General features: G+C 45.3%; 1 long non-coding RNA gene across 1 annotated transcript; it reads right to left on the bottom strand.

Moving 5' to 3' along the window:
- Positions 1 to 10,315: 10,315 nt before the first annotated feature.
- On the bottom strand, positions 10,316 to 13,981 carry LOC122462126. The gene is made up of 3 exons (XR_006284492.1): positions 13,916 to 13,981; positions 12,433 to 12,643; positions 10,316 to 10,428 (listed from the first exon to the last, which is right to left on the bottom strand). It is a non-coding gene; the product is annotated as an uncharacterized LOC122462126 (long non-coding RNA).
- Between the last annotated feature and the right edge of the window lie 5,785 nt (positions 13,982 to 19,766).

Genomic DNA, 19,766 nt, shown 5'->3' with positions numbered 1-19,766 from the left:
CCACACGGTGGGAGGAGGGAAGGCACCTCATGGGTCTTAGTGCCCCCAGATTGGGATTGAGACACAGTTCTGGGTGCTCAGGGGACAGGTGACCCCAGCTGGGCTCCATTTTATGCCCTCTGACAGATGCCAGCTGGTTAAACCTTGCTATTTAAGGGCCTAATTCTTCTCTCACCCCAGTGTAAATCAGAAGTAACTCCGCTGAAGTCAGTGGATTTTCTTTGAAGTAACAAATGGTGTCTGTGAGCAAAATCACTGCTCTCCTTAGGGGTAAAATCCTGGCCCCACTGAAGTCAATGGGAGTTTTGTCATTGACTCCAATGGGGACAGAATTTCACCTTCTTTCCTAAATGAATGGGAGACCTTTCAGTTTTGCAAGATCTCTCCTTAGCCTGACTTCATTTTTTATTGTTTCTATTATATTGTTAAATATTTATTTTAAATGAAAATACTTGAAACTTGTTACATTTCCTCAGATGTCAATTAATGCTATTTCCAGTCGCATTCGCATTAAGCAGCTCCATGAGTCGGGATCACATAGTAAAAACAAAAAGGTAAAACACATGAGGCTTCCAGCTATTTATTCACTTACCAAAAATACTCCCATATTTTTGTTAAATACTTGAAAACCAGAAGCTCCAATTATTTATCTAGTGATATACAAGCTTCAGAAAAGTATTAAGATCCAATTAACTCTATACTTCAAAGAGCCACTTAGCACTGAAGCTGGGTTCTTGATGCCATGATAGTAGAAACGCCTGTGCTCCATCTATTCGAGCATTCCCACCTTTGGTAACACTGGTAGAGCTGTACTGATGGTTGCGTGATAGTAAGAGATTTCCCCAAAAAGGTCAGTTTAGACATGGCCTCATTTTACTTCATCTCATCTCTTTAACCTATCTTAGATACTATGGATGAAATCCTGGCCTCATTGAGGTCAATAGAAGTTTGGCTTCAATGGATTCAGGATTCTATCTTGTGTCTTCGATTGTTTTTAGCCTATTTCATTCATTGGTTTTTTGCTGTTCTGAAAGAGTCATGGCTTCTTTACTAAGTGAATATATTCTCTCCTGTTGAAGAAACTAAAGTTGCTGAGCTCTTGAAGATCTCATCAATTTACATCACTAACCCAACCTAATATTTAATATATGAGCCAGAACCAGAGGATTCTGAAAGAATGATGAATGGAAATTTGAACAGCCATGGAAAACAGACTGAAAGTGACAAGAGAAGTTTAAACATTTACCTCCCAGATGGCATACACATCCAGAGGTGCTGCAAGGCCCACTGGTGCAAGAATAGGTTAGGAGCTCCCTTCACAACTAAAAAAAAACATTGAAGATTTTGCATACCTTTACCACCTTGGAAAAAGAGAGCGTACCTGTCCTATCCATAGATACGCAAACACAATATGCAGACTATCCACACACAGAAAAATTCTGTTTATACATTTATACAAAATACTCACTGGCAGTGATATAGTGTTAAATTTTATAGTGCAGGAGCTGTGCAGAAATGATCTCACGTTGATAATTCTGTCATGCATGAAACAGTCTCCAAAATTTATCTTGTGTGTGATGTCATCCTAAGCTAAAGCATCTATATTGAAAACCTAATTTTTTTTTACCAGTAAAACATATGTAATTAAAAATCTGCACAACAGCAATTGTGACATCACACATTAGTAATAAATACACATACCACATCCACATAGAACATGCACAACTCATCTTTCATATGCCAAACTTTAAACTAAGTAGCAAGGCACATCCAGAATACATGTGTAGTTAGGCAAAAAGCCCAAGGCCTTCAGTCACAATTGTGTTAGTTCAGTTTCAAGTTGGCACAGCTCTACTGGAACTAAATGAATGGAGTTACACCTCTGTAAAATGGGAATAATGTAATAGGGACTCAAGCCCCAAATCTTTATACCTAAGCCCACAATTTTGCCCATGGAAAAACTTGCAATTTGAGCACAAACATTTGCTTTGCATTCACCAATCATGTGGCTGGGCACCAAATGCCAAGAAGTGTTGTCACAATGTGACACAGAGGCCCACTGGTGGTTCACTACTCTGTCAGCAACGCTTGTCAGGCCTGACATACTCGCAACATCTAACACACTTGTTTCATAATCTGTAACTAAAAAGGTGTTATGTGAGATATTATATACAAACTGATAACACGCTGTGTTAACAATCTTTGTGTTTTGTACAAATGGGGTGTGTACAAAGAATTATAACTAAGAGCTAGAATTATGTTCTTAAAAGGTGTTTGGCAAGCAATGAATAAGCCCAGTTTGTCCTAGATGAAGGAATGTATATTTGCTTTTCTGACCAGCCTAGTCATCAGGCAGCAACAATGAAGGCAAATTTACATATAAGGTAAACAAAGCTATCAAGCAGGGGAGAAGACAAAATGATGTTACGCCCCAGCAGTAGGACAAAGAGACTTTGACTAGGCTTACTTTTCAAAGAACACATTTCAGAGGTTTCCTGGGCCATAAGAAGAAGGGGAGAGATCCCCACAGTTATCCATTACTGGGTAGATACAAGAGTCCAGAGCTGTTGTACATCTGAGAAAAGTGGATCCTCCGACCAAGAGGGTTGAAGTCCCTGGGAGCTAAATTTTGGTAAGAAACCTGCTTAGGCAAAGATTGTAATGTGCTGAAATTAAGTTTTAGTCTCAGAAGGGCATTTGCACTTTTATTTGCTTGTAACCCTTTCTCTATCTCCATGCAATTAAACAAACCCAAAAAACTATTTAAACAGCTACATCCTCAGCACAATTTAGTCCATTTTACATTATTACCCAAGTCAGGTACTTATGGTGTATCTGCTTCCATATCACGGAAATGTTACCTGACCTACATAAAAAACTAGTCCTCACCAATGTCTGTAACATCTTCCAAGTACCTCTTAGATACACATACTATTCAGACAGGGTTTGATATTACCCCATATGGGGCAAGATTCACTGGCATACTCCAGCTTCTTTTGGGCCACTGCATAAACTCATTTTAACTGGCTGATCAGACCAGGTTGACAATGGTTTTATATTGTCAAAACGTTGCCCAAGAGCTAGAGTGCGCCAGTGAATCTAGTCTGGTTAAGAGAAACATACTCTTAACAGAGGTTAATTCTGACTGAGGCCACTACATATCTAGCCTCCCCTAACCCTCCCCCAGCCATCTGGGGACCCTTGAAACCTTTCCCCTGGAGCCGCTCTGCCCAACCACAATGGGACCCAGGAGCACTTCTGAGCTTGGCCAGGATCTTACTCACACTGGGGGAGGAGCGCTTGTGCAACAGCCCAGCTAGGGGAAGTTTCCAGCTCTTTGAAGCCCCTGGGGAGGGGGCAGTAGCATTTCCCCAGCAACCTGGCTGGGGGCCACTTCCTGGTCCTCAGAGCCCCGGCTGGTAGGCAGCTGCCCAGTCATAGAACCAGAGGGTTAGAAGGGACTGCAAGGGTCATCTAATCTAACCCCTGCCAAGATGCAGGATGTGTTATGGCTAAAACCATCCAAGACAGACGGCTAGCCAACCTCATTTTGAAAACCTCCAGTGAAGGAGCTTCCACAATTTCCCTAGGCAGTCAGTTCCATTGTCCTACTGCTCTTACAGTTAGGATGTTTTTCCTGAGATTTAATGTAAATCTGCTATGCTGTAGTTTGAACCCATTACCTCTTGTCCTGCCCTCTGTGGCAAGAGAGAACAACTTTTCTCCATCTTTTTTACGGCAGCCTTTCAAGTATTTGAAGACTGCTATCATGCTCCACCCTCCCATCTCCTCTTCCGAACTAAACATACCCAGTTCCTTCAGCCTTTGCTCATATGGCTTCCATTCCATCCCTTTGATAATCTTTGCCACTTGTCTCTGGATCCTTTCCAGTTTCTCTTCATCTTTTCTGTACATTGGTGACCAAAACTGGACACAGTACTCCAACTGAGGCCTAACCAGAGCTGAGCAGAGCGGTACTATCACCTCCCATGACTTGACTCTGTTAATTCAACTTAAATTGCATTTGGTTTTTTTTTGCAACAGCATCGCATTGCTGACTCATGTTGGGGTTGTAATCCACCACAACTCCCAGAGCCTTCTTAGCAGTGCTGCTGCCAAGCCAATTATCCTCCATTCTGTATTTGTGCATTTGGTTTTTCTTCCCTACGTGAAGCAACTTACATTTGTCTTCGTGGAACTTCATTTTGTAGCTCTCCAATTTATCAAGATCCCTTTGAATTTTAGCTCTCTCCTTCACAGTGTTTGCAATCCCCACACCCAACTTTGTGTCATCTGCATGCTCTCTATTCCTACATTCGGGTTATTAATGAAGATGTTGCAGCCGGTTCGGTTCCAGACCATGCCAAGAAAACAACTGTACATGCTCATGCTCCACACTCTTCATGTCCTCACCCTCGTGTCCCACTCCGACATGAAGTGGTGGGACCTCCTGCCACCTCTGGAGGGTGAGGCGCCCTGGTGGGCCAACCTATATTCCACCCTGGTCCCGAGGCCTGCTGGGGACATCAACTGGCGGCTCCTTCATGCCAAACTCCTGCCCCTTTTGCAGCATGAGGGAGACCCTGGTGCACGTACATCTGGAGTGTGCCAGGTTGCAGCCCCTATTCCAGCTCCTCCTAGATATATTATTATGTTTTTGGTTGCACTTTCCCCTTCACCTTCTCATCTATACAATCCCTATCTGTGGCCCCACAAAGTCGCAGGACCTCCTTGTTAACCTCCTCCTAACCCTGGCCAAAATGGCCATCTACAAAACCAGGGAGAGGAGGTTGGCCGAAGGGGTTTTCTGCAACTGTGGGGCCTATTTTCACTCCTCAGTCCATTCACGCATCTGGGCAGAGTTCCTCTGGGTGGCGTCCGCTGGCTCCCTTGACACTTTCGAGGAGCAGTAGGTGCTGTCCTGGGTTCTCTGCTTGGTGTCCCTGTCAGGTTCCCTTTGTTTAGCCCTGTGACCTCACTCCCATTCCTCTTATATCTTTAGTTGTCCCCTACACTCATTTGGAATCCTGGACCTGTGGATCCTCCCCTTAGGCTGTGGGGAGGTCCTTCAGCAGTGGGCGGTCTTCCGCCTGCCCACTTCCTGGATCCCAACAGGATTAATGAAGATGTTAAATAACACTGGACCCAGAACAGATCTCTGTGCAAACCCACTTGAGACCTCCTTCCAATCTGACATCATTCCATTAATAGTTACTCTTTGTTTGCGGTTGTTTAACCAGTCATGTATCCACTTAATGGTAGTTCTGCCAAGCCTGCATTTCTCCAGCTTGTCATGTGTACTGTGTCAAAAGCCCTGCTAAAGTCCAGCTATATTATGTCCCCTGCATTCCTTCTATACGCCAAACCAGTTACCCTGTCAAAGAAGGAAATCAAGCTGGTTTGGCATGATTTGTTCTTAGTAAATCCATGCTGGCTGCTAGAGATTACCCCTGCATCCTCCAGATATTTGCAAATTGAATGTTTTATGCATTGTACTAGTAGCTTCCCAGGTATTGAGGTCAGGCTGACTGGTCTATAGTTCCCCCGCTCCTCCTTTATCCTTTTTTTAAAGATGCGCAGCATATTAGTCCTTCTCCATTCTTCCAGGACCTCTCCTGTTATCCACGAGTTTGCAAATATTATTGCCAGTGGCTCTGAGATTTCTTCAGCTAATTCCTTCAGCACCCTGGGATGAGTATGAGGCCCCATTGACCTGAATTCATTCAAATTAGTCAGAAGATCTCTGACATGTTCTTTATATTATTATATTCATAATATTATCTGCATCCCATAATGTTTTATATCTCTTTTCAAAAGCCCTGCAAACCCACACATCCACCATCTCTATGAGAAACATGGATCCTGCTCTGCTCTTCAGCATTGTGCTGACTGTTATGAACACAACGCACCTGGTCCTTTGGTATTTTCACAGCCACAGAGGAGCTGCGGAGGATGTGATGATGCCTTGCAGGCTGCCTTGTTGACGGACATACAAAGAAACAATTCAAGGTTGTTGTTGGCATTCACAGGGCAGCTGCAGACAGAGGAGCAATGGTTCTGGGCCCGAGAAACAAGCACTGAGTGGTGGAACCACATCGTTATGCAGGTTTGGGATGACGAGCAATGGCTGCAGAACTTTTGGATGCGCAAGACCACATTCATGGAACTGTGTGAGGAGCTCATCCCAACCCTCCAGTGTAGCAACACCAAAATGAGAGCTGCATTCACCATGGAGAATTGAGTGGTGATCGCTGTGTGGAAGCTGGCCATGCCGGATTGCTACCAATCAGTTGGGAATCAATTTGGAAGTGGGAAATCCACTGTAGGGGTTGCTGTGGTGCAAGCGTGCAGGGCCATTAATTTTGTCCTGCTACAAAGGACTGTGACCCTTGGTAACCTGCAGGACATTCTGAATGGTTTTACAGCAGTGTGGTTCTTGAACTGCAGTGGGGTGATAGACGGCATTCATATCCCTCTTTTGGCACCAGACCACCTTGCCATAGAGTACATCAACAAAACTGAAAGGGCTACTTTTCTGTGGTATTGCAAGCACTGGTGGATCACCAGGAACGTTTTACCAACATCAACATGGGCTGGTCACGGAAGGTGCGTGATGCATGCATCTTTAAAAACACAGGCCTGTTCAGAAAGATGCAAGCAGGGACTTTCTTTCCAAACCAGTGCATTACCATTAGGGATGTTGAAATGCCAATAGTGATCCTGCAAGACCCAGCTTATCCCTTATTCCCATGGCTTACGAAGCCGTACACCAGCCACTTCGACAGCAGAAAGGAGTGCTTCAAATAGAGGCTCAGCAGGTGCAGAATGACTGCTGAATGTGCCTTTGGCTGTCTGAAAGGGCACTGGCGCTGTCTAATCATGCGATTAGACTTTAGTGAAAAAAATATCTGTGATTATAGCTGCCTGCTGAGCACTCCATAATATCTGTGAAGCAAAGGGGGAAAAGTTTCTGCAGGGTTGGAGCCTGGTAGTGAAATGCCTGGCTGCTGATTTTGAGCAGCCAGATACCAGGGCTATAAGAGCAGCTCAATGGGGAGATATACGGCTCAAGGAGGCTTTGAGAGACCATTTCAATAGTGAGCCACAGTAATGTGTGTTGTTATTGTAGTGTGCTCTGCTTGGCATTGTTTTTTAGTACCTCAGTATAAACCTTGTAATGAGTGCTGTGTATAAGGTAATATAACATTGCAAGTGAATCTATTGCTATTTTCTTTGAAAGATGTCCGCCCCAGCCACCATATGTTGTGAACTAATAAAGATGAATTAAGTTTCCATAAATAGACTTTTATTCCAAACACACATAATTGTAACTGAACCTTTGAAGGGGGGAAAACAGTCATTCTCATTTATTTCAAAAACATGTACAACAACTGTGTCTCTCATAGGTCAGTGTATGTGTGGCTGTGATTGTGTGTACTCTCCCTCAGGATAGAATGGCAGGGGTACTGCAGTGGTCCTGGACCATAGGTGGAATCTGCAGGGAGGTCTCAGAATGCACTTACCAATACGCTGCAGTGGGATGCAAACATGGGTGACTTGGACCTGAAGGTTTGTAAGAGTCTCCAGCATGTCTGTCTGGTGCTTGAGAAGTGCTATCATGTCCTGCTACATGTCTGCTCTTTTGCTACGAATTTCTCCTCTCCCCACTCTCCCTTTCCATTCTGTCTGAAAGAGTGCTCCTCCAAGCCCTCTGCTCGGTATCCACAGCACCAGAGGTGTGCGGGATCTCTTGGAACGTGTTATCCCACATTCTCTTTCTTCTCCTTATGTGGCTGAGCCGCTTTTTTGGTGTGGATGGAGGGACCCTCAAGGCCACATTTCTATCTGCAAAAGACACAATGCACCGAGGTATTATGAGGAGTGTTTTCACTCCCCTTGATCCATACAAGTTATAAGCACTACATTCTCACTTCCCCTTGGGATTCATAGAGCACAGCAGCAGTCCCAGCCATGGTGAGTACGGCCCCGGGGAAAGGGGGCTATTTGGGACAATGAGCAGGGAGCACATGGGCATCAGTATATGCATATAGGGCAATTTAATTGAATACAGGCACCATTTTCCACAGGCTGTGGTGATTTTAGCAGATATCTCACTCCTGAGGGTAGTGGAGCCTGAAAGGAAACGACTCTTGCATGCATCTGGCTGCAGACCAGGTCTGTATTCTGCTAGCCTGTGTTCTGCAATGGTGCCTGCTGAAGTAATTGCTGACTGGCGTTGGAAAGTGTCCTACCACGGTGGAAGAAATAAGGCAGCCTTCCCCAGAAACCTTTGGCAGAGGATTGCAGACTGCCTCCAGGAAAGTTTCCTTGAAATCTCAATGGAAAAGTCATGGGACATCCCGGTGCACATAAACAATTCCACAGGATCCCCTCTGCCTAGCTGCACAGAGGAAAAAGAAGCAGGTAGCAACTGTACCTTCATTGGTTATTTCACTACCTCTTCTAGCCTGATTAAAAAATAGTAAATGAACAGATGTGTTCCTGCAATATCAAAGCAAACTGCATACTTACCAGAGATTCCTTCCTCCGCATCAGACTTGTCGGTGCTGGACTGCTGGGAGTGGCTCAACTGCTCCAGCATCAGAAAGAGGTCCTGGCTTGCTGTGCCACTGGATCCCCTGGTTGCCTGTCCCCCATAGTCCTCCTCCTCTTCCTTGTTCAGTACCTCCTCCTCACTGTGTGGGCCTGTGACTCCAACTTCCCCAAAGTATTCACAGGTCTCTTGGTGGTGTTGGTGGAGTCTCCCCCAAGGACAGCATGCAGCTCCTTGTACAAGCAGCATGCCTCTGGCTCTGCACCAGAGCAACTATTTGCCTCCCTTGCCTTCTGGTATGCCTTCCGCAGCTCCTTGATTTTCACGCGGCACTCCTACATGTCCCTGTTGTAGCCCTTCTCCCCCATGCTCTAAGGGATCTGCTCATATATTGTATGTTAACATTTCTATGGCTGGTTCAGAGCCTGAAGAGCCTTTTTTCCCCTCCCAGGCGATCCACTACCTTCTATGTACTCTGGACAGGAGTGCATTTGCTGCGTGGAGCCAGCATGGTCAGCTGGGCAGTTGCTAAGTGAGTTCTCCACACCAACCAAACAGGAAATGAAATTTCAAAAATTTGCGGGTCTTTAAAAGAGGAGGGGCATGTGCCTGCATACCTGGCCGCGGGGCAGCAGAGTTTGAAATGATGACCAGAGCGGTCACAAGGGGGCATTGTGGAACACCTCTTGGAGGCCACTAAAGTCAAAGTAAGTAAAGCAGTGTCTACACTGATACTTTTTTCAGAGTAGCAGCCGTGTTAGTCTGTATTCGCAAAAAGAAAAGGAGGACCTGTGGCACCTTAGAGACTAACCAATTTATTTGAGCATGAGCTTTCGTGAGCTACAGCTCACTTCATCGGATGCATTCCTGAAGTGAGCTGTAGCTCACGAAAGCTTATGCTCAAATAAATGTGTTAGTCTCTAAGGTTCCACAAGTACTCCTTTTCTTTTTACATTGATACTGTGTCAACCTAACTATGCCAACCTAAGCACCACGCCTCTTATGGAGGTGGAGTTATTAAGTCAGCATAGCAGATGAGTTACATCAGTGGGAGCAACATTTTAGTGTAGATGCTTACAGAGTTAGATTGACATAAGCTACCTTGTGTCGACCTAACTTTGTAGACCAGGCCCAAATATCTTGAACATCTGGCCCTTAGACACTACAGTGATAGGCATCTCTAAAAATACTTAATTACTGGAACTGTAAGAAAATACTATCAGCCTTTTGTTTGTCAAAATAAATATTTCAAAAGAATGACAATATCAAAATAGTCACAGAACACAGTCTTCATTTTTTCCTAACAATGAGTAAAAGTGGTCCAAAAGAAATGCGTATACACCACAAAACACAGGGCTATTCAGGAGAATGGAGGTAGGTTGGAGACAATGACTATATCTCACCTCTCTAGCTTTGTCTGCGCTACATTTTATCATGTTAGAACACAATGGTGTAGAAGTGAGTTAGCTAATACATTGTTAACATGATGTGTCAGTCCAGTTTAGCAAGGACGAGTGAGCATTGGGTCAGCTAGTCCTACTTAAGCCCTGGTCCCAGTTATATTTTTGCTTCATCAATGCTGAATCCTGAAGGCCAAGTTTACACAAAGCAATGTATGCTATAAAATGTGAGGTTTTCATATGCCCTTTCTGGCAAGAAATTTTATTGTCTATAACATTCCAGCAACTCTTCTGAGAACAAGACTTCATACTACTTCATGTTTAACTATTTACATAACAGCAATTCACAGGGCCTTGAATATTCTTCTAGAACGTTGTTGTGCTCTTTATTTGGTAACTTGCTATACAGTATCTCAGTAAGCAACTAGGACAAAGCTGGCCATCTCAGAGTAATCTTCTAGCAGGACTTCAGTGCTAGGAGAAAAGGGAAACTACAACTGGCCATGGACATCGGGGTTCCAGTCTTGGTCCCCTAATACAAAGCAGCCATCTGCACTTGCTACTGAGATAGGGCTGCCTTCCCAAGACTACTTCCTCCTCCTCTGTAAAACAAAGTCTGTGCATTTCTCTCTGAGACAGAACGAGAGTGAAGCCCTCAGATGGCTGAAAACAAACACAGCTTGGATCCTTTCCTTTTCAGAGCAGAGGGAGAGGATTATGCCCCCTTTACCAGCTAATTCCTGACTCATATGCAGGTCTGTGCACTGGCCCTGGATCCCTTTTAATAGTGGTGCTGCTGAAAGCCAGCCCCTTTACCCCTGTCCACACCTGCCCCACCCCAGCTGGGGCAGGAAGCAGTGCCATGTCTCTGGGGGGGGGGAGATCTGAACAGGGATAAGGGAGCAAAGGCTGAGGGTGGGCACGGGGCCAGGAACAGAGCCCCAGGCTTGGGACCCGCAGCTGGGACCCGCGTGTTGGGTCAGTAGCAGAGTCCTGGCCACGGGGTCAGCGGCTGGGTCCCCATGAGTGGGGGGCTGGGTGTGGGGTCCCGGGCATGGGGCCAGTGAGCGAGGCCAGCACCCCAAGAGTAGAGCCCTGGGTGTGGGGCCAGTGGTCAGGAAGTGGGGCCGGCTGCTGAGACCCAAGCCCCAGGTGCTGGGCCAGTGGCCAGGACCTGAGCCCTGGGTGCAGGGCCAGGGAGCGGAGTCCCAGGCACAGGGCGCCAGGAACGGAGCCCCTGGTGCAGAGCCCCAGGCATGGGGCCAGTGGCTGGGGGGCAGGGCCAGCGGTTGGGACCTAGGACTGGTGGCTTGGGATAGAGGCCTGAGTGTGGGGCCAGCATCTTTGTTCATAAATAGCCTTGGCAAGACATGTTATTTGTATCATATCATAGTTGTGTAGGCCACTGTACATGGGACAGCAAAAAACTCTTATTAAAGCATAACTGTAGGTGCTTGCATTATTATAGAGCACCACAGAAAGTTAGCTTTGTTTTAACTAAGCCCCATTTACCCTTACTTTCCCCCATATAATTCCAAAGCAAGAACTAGACTAATCTGTAATTCAACACAACTGAAGTGGTTTGGTACCCTCCTACTTTAGATTGCCATACTACCAGAGTTCCAATCAGAAGCACTAGAACTGGATACTCTCACTTTAAAAAGGCGGATGGGGTAGAGGGGAAGTGTTCTCTGTCAAAGGGCTCCACCTAGGGAATAAGTTTTCCTCCCTTATTCTGACCCTCAGGACAGTCCCCAAGGTGCATCTACTTGCAAGGGCTGCTGGGAAGAGGGGGGCTTGATGGGAGTTAGATCTTCATGATGGTGGTCAGGTAGGGAGTTGTGTGATTGGTATAGGGTTCTGTTCTATTGATTATTGGGGGTAGCTGCTGTTTAATGCCATTTATGTTTTTGTAACAGTGGGGTGCCTAGAGCCTTGCCAAAATAAATAAAAATTTAAATTAAAAACATTCATAAGAACTGATGACAGTCTGAATACACAAATTTAACAGCAACAATTGCAAAGTCATACAAAAAAAGTTGAGGGGCAATGCAGAGTTCCTTGGTGCATAATGTATTCCAGCTGTTCAACTTGCAACACCCCAAGCGAAGGCCCGATAAGGTTAGTTATAGACATCTGGTGAAAAACACCACTACCATTAGAATATGGATCACTGAAAGTAAAACCTGCTCTAAACCAACTAATAAACTTACGGATGCAGATATTCTCTATAGCTACACAGAATATAATTACTTCCCCACTGTTTAGGCATCCCAGGATATTGGCCTTGAACCTAATTTATATTTATCCAAGATAGAGTTAACCAATAGGGACGCCAAGGCCCAGGGTGTAAACAGCGGTATTTCTGCATGTTTATGCAAGATTGCCTATATTAGTGTAACTGCCTTCCAGTAGCCCTGAGTGAGAAAAGGCTGAATTTTACAATTGATGGCAACTGATGTATCCAGTCTTGCTTACCTGTAAATAATTCAAGTGCTGAAAAGTTTGATGAAGCTGAGCAAGTCTTGGGCACTTTTAAACAAATCTGAGGGAATTCCATTGGAGATTTCAGGTTCATTAAGACAGCCATGGTTTTTCATTTCAGCACAGGTTCGATCAACAAATAAAGCCCTAATCAAATTTGAGCTTTAAGTTAAAGATTGGCTGACTATCCCTTGACATTACTCTACTGTAATAAAAGAAACCGAAGATAATCTATATGGGGGGAGGCATCCGGATATTAAGGACAAATAGACAATGATTATTAAGATTTTTGTGTCACAGCAGTTGCAAATATAAAGCTTTATTCAGCTTCAGTTGCCACCTTTCTATGCCCGGTTCTTATCTCATTTCCTGTTATTGAAAGGGAAGAAAGATACTGTACACTAGGGTAAGTAGCTTTTCTAGGAATGTATATAAACATTTTTCTTTCAATGCACAGACTATATGTGAGAGTGCCTTCAGTCAAATACTTCATAGCTTATGGTCTTCAATCCATTCCTAGTAAACTAGTATTTATAACAAGTACTTAGAAGGATCACCATGGCACTACAGTACTATTTAATGTTCTTTGCATAGAATAGTCAAGGCTCTTTCCCATTGTCATTTATTAAATGTTTCCCAGCCAAATTTGTAAAAATAATGAACAAATGGAAAGTTCTTTTTCGTCAGACTTCAGAGTGCTGTAAAGCCAGTTTCTCTATGAAAATGGCTGGTGCCTTTACTGCCCTCTGCTGGTACATACCAAAAGTGCTCCCTCTTCAAAACAGCTATAATATTTTTGTACGCAGTGTAATTGTAGCCTTGTCAGTCCGAGGTCAGTTTTGTTATTGGCAGTCCCAGACCTGATGAACACCACAGTCTGAACAATATTTTAAAGGAAAAAAAGATGTGCAAATATTAGTACAATCAAGAATTACATATCTTAATTAAAGTCAGGGCTGAGTAGATTCCCAAATAAATCACCAAATAAAGGCCCCCTTGCTCGGGGGCCTTTTAGCAGGTCCTGACCACTGCCCACATTCTCCACCAAGTGTTGTGGAGCCAGTACCCCTACACCCATCACCCTGGGGGAGGGGTAAGGGCATGGTAGACCCACGGTTAAGTCAATATGGTTGCGCTCAGCCACAAGTCTGCATAGTCAAATGGTCAGAATCAACAGAACTCCCCTTGTCTTTAGGGAAGCACGACCCAATGGCCAGAGTCAATGGGATTCCCCTTGTCTGCAGGGGAGTGCGACCCGCTGGCCAGAGTCAATGGAAGGAAGGTTTGGTGGGCTGCCCTGCACCCCGAAAAGCAGGGACAGCTGGGTAGGAGGACCCAGGCCCTCCCTGCTCTACCAGGTCCCAGTCCAGGGCTCTGGTAGTGGCAATGGGGTTTGTTAGAAAGCTGGTGGGGGCCACCCACAATATGCCAACTGCTTCAGGGACACTGACTAGTCCCTCCCTGGGCTGCTTCCTACCATGGCTCCTGTAGCTGAAGTCCTCTGCCTTCGGTGATGATTGCAGTCTCTCTAGGGCATCTGCAGGGGGCTGGGGGCTTGTCTGGGCCTTGGCATCTGCTGCTCCCTCGTCTAGGTATCTGGCTACTCTTCAACTGGAGCTGGCGAGACGCATCCTTCCTCCTCAGCAGTCCACCCAGACTGAGTTAGGCTGCTCCCTTTTATACTGCAGCAGCAGTTGGAGCATACCCAGCAGGGTCGAGGGGGCGTGGCTTCTGCTGCTAAGAGTGGTTCCTTAACACCTTCTGCTCCAGTGCGGGGCCAGTACACCCCGTCATAGGCTTTCATTACCTTAGTATCTGAGCACCTTAGTACTAGTCAGTGGAACTAGGGGTTGGCATTTGAAATAAGCTTCCTGTTGATATTTACAGCCTGGGTAGGATAAGCTCTCCTTAGAAATCAAATACCAGTGTTTTTGCATACCTGTATATGTGTACATGCATGTTTATACAATACAATTCCAACTGGATTGTACTGTTCCTGGGTGTCATGTTTATACAATCAAATTCCAACTGGGTTGTACAGTCCTGGGTTGTACTGTTCCTGGGTGATTCTGTGTGTTAGTTCTACGTAAAATTTTTTACATACTAGATTCCAGCACTTGGCTGATTTTGCTAACTTTAGAATTATACAAACAATGCCCAGCCTGAAGTAAGTGTCTCAATCTTCTATACATTAAAAATAATGGATGCACATATAAAAGATTAACACATTACAGACATTCATTTAAAACTGAAAAGTGTATATAATGGCATTTATAAAACCTATCCATATATATACATAGCCTAGCTCAGAATAAATAGGAAATTGCTTTTAGCTGCAGAAACTGTACATAACTTTTGTTGTTACTCTAGAGTTCCTATTGTGATTTTACATGAATTTGCTCTTGAAAGGGTTTTTTTGAGAACAGCAATTGGTGTACTCCACGTCACATAAAAGCCCCATCAATCTTGACTCAAAGTGAGAAGAAATACTGGGCAGAATAAGCAAGGTCTGTGCTTGATCTATGCAATGTTGAATGAATGGATAAAACTTTCATAAATGCCATTATATATACACAAGGCTTTGGTAATTTTATGAGTTGCCCAAAGCAAAAATTCTGAGCTGAATTATTCACTCAGGGCAGCATGAATTCTCTTCTCCCCTGGGAATCGATTTTCCAAGGTTTCCTCTAGGCTGTGCCTTCTTCTATCAATCCATTGTTCTCCACGCTGTTTGAGGTTGGATTGCTATTCTATAGACACCATGTTGCCCAGTAACCCTTGGCAAGAGCTCTTAAACATCAGGGTGACTGATTCTCCACATGCTTTCCTCATTTCTGATGTGGATTTGCCATGGGAGACTGTGGATTCGCACAATTTTCAGCCAGATTTTCTTAGGTTATTGTCAGACACAGAACTCAGAGTAGCAGCCGTGTTAGTCTGTATCCGCAAAAAGAACAGGAGTACTTGTGGCACCTCAGAGACTAACAAATTTATTAGAGCATAAGCTTTTGTGGGAATTCCATTCTATGCATCTGATGAAGTGGGCTGTAGCCCACGAAATTTATTAGAGCATAAGCTTTCGTGGGCTACAGCCCACGAAAGCTTACGCTCTAATAAATTTGTTAGTCTCTAAGGTGCCACAAGTACTCCTGTTCTTTCTGCGGATACAGAACTGTCATCTACTTATTCATTATGCTCCAAGCAAATTTGAAATGGAGGCATATGCCAAACTGGAGGCATATCCCAGACTGATCAGTTATGACTGTAAGCAAGTCAGCTCAGAGATTCATCAGAGGGCGCAGGACAAGTCAACATATGCCTGTCTGATATTCATTCATTTTTCAAAACATTGAGCCAGATTCAATTATATGCTCTGGTTGCTTTGTTCTGCTTTGGCAAAATAAGAGTTGAAAACCTAGTTCAACCAGCTACTTAAAGCAGGTTTATTTCTGTTTTGCGTCAGTGGAGTGCACTGCTTAATGGGGCTCATAATGTAAATAGCTTTGATTTCTTTTTCTGGTTTACCAATTGAATTCCAACCGGGGACTGGACCGATCCCTGATGTGTATTGAAGGTAGCCATTTTGATACATCCCTTACTCCTATCAAATCATCTGAACTAACCTAGTTAGTTAAAAACTGTTGTTTTTTCTGTCCCTCCCAGTGGCTATACTTTTTAGTCACAATTTACTACCCATTTTTCTATTTTAGCTAGAGACAAGCCCAAGTCACGAATCTTGCTGTTGGATCTGAATTTCACTAACGTTATAGGTTGTTTAAACATGAGCTTTTGCTTTGGGCCCCTATCTAATTTTAACAAGTAAAACAACCAACACTAAATTGCTGTTCCTACCTGTTTACTTCTAGGCCTTGTTTTTACTAAGCCACCTGTAGCAACTCACCTACAATGCCTAGTAGATCCCTGCTCTCCTCCAGGAGATACCCCCGCTCTCCAAGCCACTATCCTGCTTATCCAAATCAACCCTAGGATATTAATAAGTAATACTAATCAGGGTCTTGCATCAGCTAGGCTGTATGTTTCATGCTTTTCCTTATAGGTGTGACTCATATTTGTTGGTGCATTCTGTAGCTGCACCGAGGGACAAAACACCCATCAGTGAGGTAAACTGTGTTTGCACAATCACCTTTCTCTGTTATGTTGCCGGGGAGGGTAGTAGACAGATCTTCAGCTGCTTTTAGGGCTGTGCTGGCCAGACATAGAACCTATAGTGTGGCCTATAAGATCTAGATGGTTTCAAAAGACTAACTTTGCATTCTGATTTGTTGTTAAAAATTGCATGGAGGGCTGATTCCAGGAGAGAGGGCTAGCCTGTTCCCCTGCAAGTGACATCACTTGAAACCTTGGCTCCCTCTAGCTACTGCTGCTGCCACTTCTGGGCTGGGGACAGAGCCCCTGTAACAGGGCTCAACTCATCATGCTGGTGCATCCTGCTGGTCATCCTGGGGATTAGCGCTGCAGGCCAGTACGCACTCTCCTGATGGTGCTTAGCCTGCTGTCACTTCTGCTCCTGGACCCACATCACTCCAAGGACCACGGCATCCTTTCCATGACACAGCCTTCTGGCCGTGTCATGATCTGTGCTCCTCTCTTCTGGAGGTGAGTGCTACAGTCCAACTGTCCTGCCACTTTCCAGTGGCAACTGTAGCCAATTGCCTGGCCACTTCCCCGAGGCCCCAGCACCCTCTTCGCCCTTGCCTCAGGGCCTCAGCCTGCAAATCCCAGCAACCAGTCAGGAGCTCTCTCTAGATCCCTGGTCCCTGCTAGCAGTACTGCTCTGTCCAGGGTGCTCACTTTTCTTTCTTTCTTTCTTTCTTTCTTTCTTTCTTTCTTTCTTTCTTTCTTGCCTGCCTGCCTGCCTGCCTGCCTGCCTGCCTGCCTGCCTGCCTGCCTGCCTGCCTGCCTGCCTAGCACCCACTCCTCCATCCTTAAGCTTCAGGGAGTAACTGACCCTGCTCTGCCCTGCAGCTCTTCTTATATGGGCTTTCCAGGCCCTGACTGGCTGCTCCTCTCAGCCCCTCTCCTATTGGCTGCTTTCTGTGTAGCCTTCCTAGGGCTCTATTAACCCCTTAGAGGCCAGTGTGGGGCCAATGCCTCTTCACAGCCCCCTTCCCCTTGTGGGCTGCATTGCTGGGTGCGGAGCCCTTCAGTTATGCAAAACCTTAGCTTACATATTTCACCTCCTGTTGCAGGTTGTGGCTTGACCCCCACCGATTACATATGACTTTGGTTTTTAACATGTTAATGGCAGCCCTCCCACCCACTGACTTCTATCAAAAAAATTAATGATCAAGACATTAATTTAGGAGGAAGAAACAAGTAGCCTTAATCAGACTAAGCCAATTGTTAACGACTTAGTTGATCTGATATTCTTTGCCTGTGTTAAAAATCCCAGACACCAACTGTATATTTTAATAAATTGGATTTTATACTTTTGGATAGTTTGACTGGGTAAAAGCAGCAGGAAATCAAAAAGGTGATATGCAGGAATTGCCTTCTGTTAATTGAGACATAATGAACTATTTTTTCGAGTCTTCCCAGTCGGTCTCTGAGGCTTTGTCCAATAGATTAGAAATGGATTGAGAAACCTAAGCAAAAAACAATTAGACTTAGCAACATTGCTTCAACAGCAGTTCATTAAAGAAACTATTAGAGAATGTAATGATGGAATCTGAGACTTTATTGGTCACTAGTTATTTCAATTCAAAGGACAGAGGACATTTTAGTTAATAGATAACGTCTACCTTTATGAATCACTTTCAGGAAGAGGGTATATAAGAGTAATGAGGTATGATAGAGCTATTAGTGCATAGCTAATGAGTCTCCAGTGTGATTGATGCGTGTATTTTCTACACATGAATGGACAAACTAGGAAATTGCTTTTGATTAGTCCAAACAGAAGAATGCAGATGGACACAGGAATGGCATTAAAGCAGTGGCCCCCAAACTTTTCAGGGTCGCAACCCCCCTTGCCCCTGTTTGTGGCCCCCTCCCCCAGAGCCAGGAGCATTAGGGGGGACACAGACAGGGGTAAGGAGGCTGAGGCTGAGGCTGGGGGCAAGCTGAGGCTGGGGCTGGGTGTAGGGGAATCTGGGGTGGATAGGGGCTCTCCCCCTTTGCTGGGTCCCAGCCCATGGCCCTGGAAGTGGGATAGCACCTCCTGCTCACCTTCCCCTGGGCCACTTCCTATCCCACCCAATACCTCAGTTTGGGATATGGCTGCTGCTCATTTATACTCCTTTGCTCCAAACCCCAGAGTCTCAGGGCTGATGCAAGCAACCATATGGTGTCCTGTACATGGTCCTCCCTATCCCTGGAGTGATGTCTCAAAGGAGGGGGAGAAAGACGTACAGACAGACCTGCTCAGTAAGAGCCGCTGCTGTCGTCGTCGTCATCGTCATCATCATCATCTCAGGGCACCACTCCTCCAAGAAATAGTTTCTCTCTCTCCTTCCCCTGCCTAGGCTACCGGAGTTCTCTCTATACAGCTCCTTTCTCCACAAGCATGCTCAGCAATGCCTGAGAGGCAGAGCTTTCCTGACCCAGTACGGCTCCAGCCTTTCCCCTGCCTTGGTCTGAGTGTGGGGTTTGTAAGTCCCTTCATATTAGGTTACAACTTTGTTAACTTTTAAACAGACTAATGTTGTGGGACAGCTGCTCCCTCAAACTACCAGGCATTAATTGGGTTTAGTGTGGAGTCAACTAGCCTTAAGCCAGACAACTACATGAAAGGAGAGTCAGCTGCCTTAGCCCAACCTTTCTGAAGGAAAGGCAAGCTTCAGCTCAGCTGCTGACTCTTCCTACCAGGGCAGACAGGGGTACAGATGCTCAGTCTCAGCAAGGGTATGATCTTCTCAACCTCTCAGGCTGCTGAGTTCCATGCCAGCTGCCTCCTGCGCATGGGTTTACCCCAACAGGTGGTCTCCAAAACATTTTCCTCACACTGGCTGCAACAACAGTTGTTCATTATTATACTATTTTCTTGTTGTTGCTATCTCTGTCCTTATCATTCCACCAAGCAACCTCCTGGTGCTGTGAGAAGAAGGGGGTGGAGGAAGACACATGACACCTTGCCAATCTTCCCCCTGTTGGCAAAATTCCTTCCTGATCCCCAAAAAGGCAATCTGGTCAGACCCACAGCAGGCCTGCAGCCCAGCTACCCCGGTGATAACCTGTAAAGCAGGACAGCATTTGAAAGTCTGAGATGGATCTTCGGTGACAGAGCAGCCAGTCAGCTTCCCTGCCTTGCCCTATGTGGCTAGTAGGTGGCCATTGGAGGCACAGGCTATCCTGCCCAGCGTGGGCTTCAC

Source organism: Chelonia mydas, chromosome 1 (genome assembly GCF_015237465.2).
Source record: "Chelonia mydas isolate rCheMyd1 chromosome 1, rCheMyd1.pri.v2, whole genome shotgun sequence".
Taxonomy (NCBI): Eukaryota; Metazoa; Chordata; order Testudines; family Cheloniidae; genus Chelonia; species Chelonia mydas.
The sequence above is the reverse complement of the archived record's forward strand: the minus strand, read 5'-3'. Positions and strand labels throughout refer to the sequence as shown.